The sequence below is a fragment of the Sinocyclocheilus grahami genome, unplaced genomic scaffold (assembly GCF_001515645.1).
Source record: "Sinocyclocheilus grahami isolate Dianchi unplaced genomic scaffold, SAMN03320097.WGS_v1.1 scaffold47.1, whole genome shotgun sequence".
In the NCBI taxonomy this organism is placed as follows: domain Eukaryota; kingdom Metazoa; phylum Chordata; class Actinopteri; order Cypriniformes; family Cyprinidae; genus Sinocyclocheilus; species Sinocyclocheilus grahami.
The window spans coordinates 2,133,337-2,142,992 of NW_015505226.1; the positions used below are offsets into that span (position 1 = coordinate 2,133,337).

A 9,656-nucleotide genomic window follows, 5' to 3' on the forward strand; every position below is an offset into this window, starting at 1 on the left:
GCACACACACACACACACACACACACAAATTAATTAATTAATGTGTGTGTCTGTATGTATAGATGAATGAATGTATCATGCAGTTTGTGACTCTTTTATGGAAGACAAGACTACAAACAAGACAACTGGATCATATATGAACCCTGCCCTTGTTGAAGGAAGAGAGAGTCTAGCACAGTCTTAAATATAATTTGTTGACATATCTGCATGTAACAGACTTATGTGTGATCATAGGCTAATTTATGAATGCTTTTACATGCTACTTGGATAATGATGCTTTTGGCAAACATGCCATAGAGAATAAATACAACTTGTTGTACTTGTGTGTAAAGTTCTGTTTGGTACTTTAAGAAACCCAGCCTTTAACTGGCATTTTTATGTGAGTGCAATTGTGAAATAGTTTCTACCTTCATATTGGTTTAATTGTCTGATTGCTAATTGGTCCTCCCATGCTCTCAAAAAACTAGCAGGTTATAAAATGGGGACTAATAACCTTAAGCTATTCCAGGTTGCTGTAACTCTTTAATTCTGACATAAATGTATTAATTTCAGTTGTTTAACCAATTGCAGTTGTTGTTCAAAACAATTGATTAATGAAGTGTCTTTACACAAGTTGAAACATAGAAAAAGACCTCTGTGGTGACCTGTTGAATACATTTTCTTTTATTTCTTCAGTTCTCAAACAGTCGCTTCTGAGGATGATGAGTACGATGATGTTACTGTGAATCAAATGTTGGCCCCCAAAACCCACGAGACAGACGCAACGCAAATATTAAACAACTTACTAAAGGAGTATGACAAAAAGCTGCGGCCGGATATTGGAGGTGAGTGGTTTTCTAAATGAAGTCATTGAGGACTCTGTGGAGCTGCATTGAGCTGGCCATGGCGCTGAAATCCATTTAGCTTTACTGCATTCAGCCTTACCCATCATTCTTATACAGTCATCACATGCAAACAAATGTATGTCATATACATAAATTGAATTTACTTTAAAGTCCAACTGCTTTGTTTACCCCAACAATTCATGTTTTTGTAAACTGGTGAAGTGCATTAGGTTCTTGCTGTGGAGTAGAGAATACACCTGCAAATTACACTAAGCGGCACAATTTTCCTTATACTATGAAGAATAAAAATGTCAAATGTATTCACTGTTTGAGAGACATTGAGAGTAAGCTGCAGCTAGTTTGTGGGTTTATGGTTTTGCATTAAGTAATTGAATTCCTGGAGCAGTGGAATATTTTCCTGTGATTTCCTACTTATTTATACAGGCATTTGAGGGTTTTTTTTTGTTTTGTTTTTCCTACCCCACAGTGCTCTTAATAGTCTCATGGACTGCACTACAATCCACGTTTGCATGTAATCTCACAGATTTGCTTGTTTTCATGTATTTCAAGAGTTATATTAGCTTACAGAGTGCCTCTATGAGTGCAGGATTCATAGATCCGTTGGGAAATTTCAGGCGTTCCGTCAGAATAACATGAATTTTTCATTTCTCAACATATCTCAAGGTTGAGATTGATGCTATTTTCTAGTAAATGCAACTAAATAGAGTGTCATGAGAAGAAATCGCAATCTGCAATTCAAGCAGCGCATTCTATTCTTGATCTGAGATGTCACCGCAGAACATCACAACCGCTCTTGACACATCTGTCAGGTCTGTTATTGGTTTTGTGACATCGTTGTGATATATTGCAGCTTATTGGATTCGAAGCATTTTAGAAAGCCTATCCCTGCAAAAATCTCACTGTTTCTACATGTTATTTGTTTCCTTTCAATGAGAAGCACAACCTCCATGTTTGATGGATGACAGTCTCCAAATTATATTTCTTAAACTCATGTCTGATTTCTAAGAGGAAGACTGTTTATGTGCTCTCTTATACACACACCACACCTACAATAACCCACACAAATCAAGCATATTGCCTCAGAGCCACCTTGCCATTTAAATAGCTTTTGTTTTTCACTTTTGTAACTCGGTCTTTCTGGAGAGGACTGTACTGCTATATAATCAAGTATGCCACTGAATGGCTGTGATACTATGTATGAAGACAGCTACACGAGACACTGTTAAGGAAGTAGAAAGATTCCAGTGAAGTCCCCAGAAACTGAGGAACGGAGCTGGTGAGCACGTCTCAGATCTGTCAACTCCAGTGCAGAGTGGGTCAATGAAAGGGGCTCTAATACACTTCCTACAACTGGACCTTCTGTTTCAAGTCACACACGTGCACACACTCTTTCGTTTGTTCTTTCTATCTCTTTTTTTGTTTTACCACCACTTTAGAGTTTGTTGTGAGTCAGAAAGGTAATTTTCTTGTTTTTCTTTCTCCATGCAGAAGTTGAGGCTAGAAAAAAATATATAGAAATAACTCTTGAACCATTTTCACATGCTATGAAGTACAAGAATAGAATGCAAATAATAGAATCCTCTTTTGACCATAATTATTTATCTGCTAGGGTTTCAGTATTTATGGTTGTGTTATGCTGTTCTGTTCAGCTTCATGATGAGTTATGTGTATTGAATCAGCAGGTATGATTGCGTTGCTGCAAATACCACAAATACATATGATTCATGATTGATTAAAAACAAACAACACCTCAAGGCTGTCTGGTACCTTATAATAGGGCTGGGTGGTGTGGCCAAAATATTATTGCAATATATTCTTTCCATGTCATACTATATCAATATTTGTCACAATATTAATTTACCATTAACGGGGAAGGAAATGCTTTACACATGTTTGTTAGACCTTGAGAATGAATGTAAACATAACTTGTTTGTTCACAATTAAACTCCACAAAGTAAGCTACCTTTTAGTTTAGTGCCCCATGAAATCCATTTGTATGGATTTTTATGATTTAAGTGAAGTTTTAAGATTTAATACAAATTTATCTTCAAAATGGTGTCTAATGAAATGAATTAATAAAACTTTAACCATGTAAAAAGTAACCAAATGAAAATATAACAATTAATTTAAATTATTTTTATTTAATGTCAAATAAGATTTGACAAACTGTATAAGTTAAAACAGAGTTGGAAAAATATGTTGGTTGTATGATATCCCTTAAAATTATTGTTATTATTACTACTACTTTTTGTCACCGTTTCATTCAGTTTGGACTGTTTTCATTTTGCACCATTTCCATTAATTGTCATTCTGTTCAGGTGTGTCATTTCATTGGTCTAGTTTGCTTTTGAATTTAAGTTGCTCTCTTTCTGTTCATTGTTGTCAGGTATTGTCGATGTTATGTGTGTTGCAAGCCTTCTCTGTGTTTGGATTTCTGTGGATTTATTAAGACTGCCTATCATCGTCATCGTGTTCAGTTCATCAACACTGTAGTTTGACAGAAGACCCGACCTTAAAGTAAAATAGAAGCAGCATGCTTTTACCTTGTTTACGTTTGATCAGTGTTTTAGTTTTTTTGTTTTCATATTTCATGGATCATTTTGCCACCGTCACCCTGCTGTGCCTTAAGCAGGGAGATCGCTCCCTCCTCGAGGAGCACCTGGAGGAATTTCTAAGTCTCGCCCACCAGACCACTTTCCTTATGACTGCCTCTGCACGTTTCTACATGTGGGGCTTGACAACGCCACTAGAATGCAGTTGTCCGGGAAACCTCCTCGAGGTAGCTTCGCCGACTGTGGAGGGGCTGCTGGTTTCCTGTGGATCAGCCTTCACCATTGAGGATGTCACCAGCCCCACTGCAGACCTAGTGCACAGTCAGTCAATAGCCCGCTGCACGGAGCGTCTGTCGTAGTCCACCGCGACGGAACAGCCATCGCAAGAAGCAGCAACTAAGCTTGCCATCACCTTGGAGCCTGAGCCGATTACCGTGTCTTACCAGGTGTGTGAGCCGGCAACGCCACACGTGCCGGAGGGAGTTCTCATGGAATTCGAGGGTATGGATGCGAGGCCCACCCACCCTCCTGCCACTGAGAGTGAGTTTACTGGGCTTGGACACTGTTTTTCAGTTTGGAGAGTTGGAGACTTTGTTTCTCCTAATCCTGCATAATTCTGTTCATCTGTCTGATTCGCTGGTCCTGCCCAGCCTCCCTTTCCCACCTCCTCTCCAAGCTGCTTTAAGAGACTTTTTATTCTTGTTTCGATTTTGTGCATTTCTTCATTCTCCTCAGTCCTCAGCCACTCCTGCTGTCCAGTCATCTTCGTCCCCTGTCAGTACATCTGTCAGTCCCTCTGTCACCTCCTCTCAGTGGTGGGGCTCCATCTCGGGCCTGCCGGGAGTCTTTGTCTCCTGGACCTGAGGATCCCGTGGCTCTGCCTCCGGCCTCGGATACCTTCCCTCCACCCCGTACCGCCGTCCAGACTAATGCACCTACACTCCTCCCACCCTCGATTCCGGTGTGGACCATCAGCCATTTGGTCTCACCGGTCTCCCTCGGTCAGTTGGCTCCACCTGGGTTGGACTTTGCCACACTTCCACTGCGGACTTGCGGGCTGTCCGCTGCTCTCCGACCCTCCACTGCTCCGCCCTCCCTCAGGCTCCGCCTCCTTCCTCAGTCGCTCCATCACGCCTTAGCTCCTCCCTCCAGTGACGCCGCCATGGAGTGCAGTCCTAGCTATGGCCTGGGTCTTCACCTACCCGCTCAAGGATCCTCCCTGGTCATCTCCTCCACCTACACCTCCCTGGATTTTGTTTGTCGTCGTCCTCCTGCATCTCTCTGATGGCATGCCTGCCCTTTGCCATCCCTTCGCCATCTCCTCATCCTCCTTGCTGCCTCATCCTTCTCTCTTCAGCGTGAGGTTACACCTTCCGGGAAAGGGGCGATCTGTCACCGTATCAATCAGTTTGGACTTTGTTTTCCTTTTGCACCATTTCCATTCATTGAGTTAATTGTCATTCTGTTCAGGTGTGTTATTTAATTAGTTTAGTCTGCTTATATATTTGGTCTGCTCTCTTTTTGTTCATTGTTGTCGGGTCTCGACGATGTTACGTGTGTTGCAAGCCTTCTCTTTGTTTGGATTACATCATTTACCTTCTGTGGATTTATTTAAGACTGTCCATCATCATCATCATGTTCGTGTGAGTTCATCAACACAGTAGTGTGACACTATTATTATTATTATGTGAAGATCCTTGCGTTTCAGTGTGTATTTGATGGTAGTTTTAATCAAATGAAATGGTGAAAATCTCATGAAGTGTCTCTCAGAGTAGCTCTGGAGATGAAGTTCATATGTGTTCATGTCCTCATGTATTGAAACATCAGATGATGAAAACACTGTGAGCATCACCGGTGTTTGAGATTGTGTGGTAGACAAAATCACACCACTCATTCCCACAGAACATGCAGACTTATTAGTGACATGGGCTGTGTGATATAATATAGAGATCTAATATCCTATTGTTTATTGTCCAGCTCTACCTTATACCATCAGCACTAGGTAAACTTTTTCAGGTTCTTGTTGGACACTGATTAAGCCTGATATTAGCATAAAAATAATTTTTGTAGAATCATCCTTTCATTTGTGCATAAATTCCAAGATTGTTCAATAAACCTGCGTCAATGAGGTTTTGATTTCACTATGGAAAATCTCTGCCGATGACTTTATTACAGAAACATATAGAACTTGTTTTCCCTTTTGTCCTCTGAAAAATGGTAAAATATCTACAGATGCAGCATATTCCTTGAGGTTTTTTTTGTCAAATGTGGAGCAACATAGTATTGTGAAATATATATGAATAATGAAAGATTCAGACCTATTGCAGTGGCAACATGGGAAGATTACAGAACAAAGATCCAAATCAAGAGCTCTGCTGGTACATTACAGACTCCTTTACTGTTTATCAGCAAATTTTCTGAAATCCCCTTGTACTGAAATGTACTGAAACTGATGTATTGCGTATTGTTATGGTCATAATATTGCATTTTACTGACTCCGAGGTTGTACAAGGCACTCTCAGGTTATTTTTCTATTCTATTCTTATTATGCCAGTTACAATAAGAGGAGCTTCTATAAACCCTTGCCACTGCCAATTTCCTGAATCTCCATGATGTTGTCCTCGAACTTGTCTACAAGATTTTATTCGATTATGGCACTGGTGCATTATCCTGAATGCCTGTGATTTAATAGTACATTAACGTCAGTCTTATACATGGCAGTGTTTTGTGGAGCTTGTCAACGGATGGTAGTGCATCTGTGGAAGTGAATTAGCTGGAAGGCTGCAAAGAACCTCTTGCTTCAGGCTTGTTTTTATCAGCTTTTCTCATTAGGGTCCATTTTTGCCAGTGATTTGACCATTTGACTTCTAGGTATTAGCTTCATATAGCACGCTTCCCTCCTCAGCATTCATTTGTTGGTTTTGTTTCTTTTGTTGGCCAGTGTTCAAGGTGCCATCTGTGCTAAGCTCAATTAGCTAGTTACAAGGTTGTCTTTTAAAAGGGTCACATGGCTAGTGCTCTTAGTGTACTGCATTCTAAAAGCATGAAAACGATGCATTCGGTGCATTAAAGCTAATATGCAATGGGTGGGGGTAGATGCTTTTTTTCTCAACAAGGAATTTAACAGTAATAGACCGTAAATCACATTGAGATGTTTTGGAAAAGATGGATGCATATTAAACAGACTAATTAGCTGGTTTTACATGCAGCATAGCAACTAATTTAGTCCATTGTTAACAGATACTCTCTATCAGAGTGCTTTATAGATGATATCATAAGAATAAAGGATCTGTAGAATATGATATGAATATAAATAAGAATATGATGCTGCTAAAAAGAAAATTATTTTGTGTAATGAAATGGTTATGCGATTTAAAGTAAAAAAAAAAAATAAAAAAAAAATTCCACATGTTAGTCTAACGTTACTCTCCCAGGATCAGTAAACAGTCCTCCATAAAATGTGCCGGCGATCCACAGCACTAAGTTGATGTATTCCCTCAGCGATCAGCACAGATCAGCTCTAGGCATGACGAAGCGGATATCGTTACCTCTTTTGGTAACACTCCAAAGAGAAAGGAAAAAATGAAATTGCATCATATGACCCCTTTAAAGGAATATAGTTCACCCAATAATAAAAAAGTATGTTAATATTTATTCACCCAAATTTTTTCCCATACATTCGTCTAGCTCAAAAGCATGGTGCTAGCAACGTTAAGGCCATGAGTTCAGTTCCCAGGGATTCCATGAACTGATAAAATGTGTAAAATGTGTATATTTTTCCACTATAAAGAATATTTTGTCCAATGGAAAGATTCCACGGAAGTTAAACGTTCTTAATGGAAACAGATGCCAATAAAACCTTTATTTTAAGAATGAATGTAAGTTACTTTAGGATACAATGCATAAAAATGTAAAATACATATATTCTTTCTATTAAGTTTATAATGAATCTTAGCATATCTCCATTAAGCACCATTAAAGTAGTCAATACAATTTGTACGCTATATTGAGATCTTCTGAAGTAATCTTTATTCACTGATAATCTAAACAGTTTGTTCCCTGATCTGACTGATTCATTCTCAAATATGAACCCACAGACTCAATTTTCTAGCTGACTGAAGAGGAAGACTATATGTGAATAATAATGATATTTGGTTTTGGTATGTGGACGGCTTTTTGTTTTCTTAGTAAAAGGCATTGTATAGCTTCAGACGACTTTGAACATAGCGCACAGTATGTCTTATAGACTACTTCAATAGTCTTTATTTGTTTATGTAAATTTAAAAACGATCAATTTGTCAACGTATCAAATGTGTGTATATATAACAAAAAAATATATTTTTTGCTTCACAATAAATTTAGTCATTTGGGTTTGACACGAGGGTGAGTAAAGTTTTTTTTTTATTCATTTATTTATTTTTATATTTTTTTTTGGGGTGAACTGCTGCTTTAAATTAGATGTCTGTATGGATCTCTGGGAGTGTGCATGTGTACAACGTGTGTGTGCACTTTTGGTATTGAAACCACAACTGTCTCAGCAGTAGCAGTGTCACAGTGGCCCAATTGTGTCAGCTTTCTTTTGGGCTGAGCTGTAGGGGAAGCCCTTCAAAGTGGATCAACCTCCCTCTTCTCTTCATTTTATTTTATTTTATGTGCATTGAGCCTCACTCAGCTGGGCGACATCATTACCAGGCTAAAGGAAAGCCTAGATAAGAGGGTTTAGGGACAATAAACGCATGTGACACATGTGCATTGGAATTCAGGAAGTGAATCCTGGGCCATCCTTGCAAGTTTCCTTCATAAGGCGTATGGCGAGTGGCAGACGTGCTAGAGCAATCTGCTCTGTCTGCTGCATAAATACAGGGAAAAAGAATCGCTTTACTTTGGATAAGCCCCCCTGACCAGCCCCCTGGAGGAACACTCATTATAAAGTGCTAGTTTGTGTTAGCCCAGATTAATCTATGTAGCAGAGAGATGGAGAAAGCTGGGGGTGTGGTGTGGGAAAGTGGGGGGAGGCGGTCTGGTCATTACTATGTTGTGATTTTTATCGCAGCGGAGAGACAGTGTGAGGTGAGAAAGAAGTAATTGGCCAGAAACAAAAAGACAGAATGTGGGAGGCAGGAAGAGAGAGAGGAATATAGAGAGAGGTACTGCACACAATCCTTCAGGCGAGAGTGCCAGTGTGGGAAAATTTGTGTGTGTGTGTATGTAGAGAGAGTGTATAAAGCTGACTTGTGTAAAGCACATGCCCTCACCTCTAGGCCCATCTTGCCATCAGCAAAAGCAACTTTGTTTTATCATCAGCCACTAAACACAAAAAATATGAGAGCATGTGTGTTCGTGTGCCAGAATGAGTGTGCAAAAGTAGCACCAAAAAATATTTGATTCTCATAGGCACAAGCTGTAGAAACGGCTTCTTCACTCTTTTCTCCTTTTTTTTTCTTTTTTCTTCTTTTCTCTTTCAGAGTGCTCATTGAAGTCAAGGCGGGTGTATGTATACGTGTGTATATATATATATATATATCTCAGCATCAGTTCTTTATCCACACAGTCCTGGTACAAGTACAGATATGTCACTCTGCCACTGTGCACTGCTCTCTACATCTGTGTGATATGTTTGCCAAAGATTTGATTGATTCTGTTGGCATTACCACCAAATAGCCTTTAGTTCATCAGATATGGGTATTTAATAACAGTAAATGGTGATGTCCAGAGAGTGGGTTGGCCAATTTAATACTGATAAAAATAATTTAACATTTAGTTTGCACAATATTGACTCGTAATTGATAAGGGTGAGAAAAACAAAATCTGTTGCAAAAGTATTGCTATATTTTACCTCATGATCCGTAATCTCACACCAAAAGTGATAAATATATTGATCAAAGGTGACAAGTCTTTTGTAACTGTAATTACAATGTTTTTTTTACTTTCTATTTATCAAAGATTTGTGAAAACATGATCATGATTTCATTAAGCAGCATAACTCTTAATTATAATGATTTTTGAAGGATTGTGTAACACTGAAGTCACTGAAGAAAATTCAGCTTTGCAATCACAAACAAATATTTTAAAGAGGTCATATGATGTGATTTTAAATTTTTCCTTTCTGAGTAGACTACAATGCCGACTGTTCTGACTCACAGACTGTAAGAAAGTTTTTTTTTATATATTTAAAGAGTTTTTATATTTAAAATTTTTTATATTTAAAGCGAGTTTTTTGAGCAGTGTAGAGTAGTGCTTGTTGTTTGTCATTTCTCCG

General features: G+C 38.8%; 1 pseudogene; it reads left to right on the forward strand.

The window, feature by feature from the left end:
• Positions 1 to 9,656, forward strand: part of LOC107582802 (gamma-aminobutyric acid receptor subunit gamma-3-like) — a 130,732-nt pseudogene that overhangs the window by 1,596 nt on the left and 119,480 nt on the right.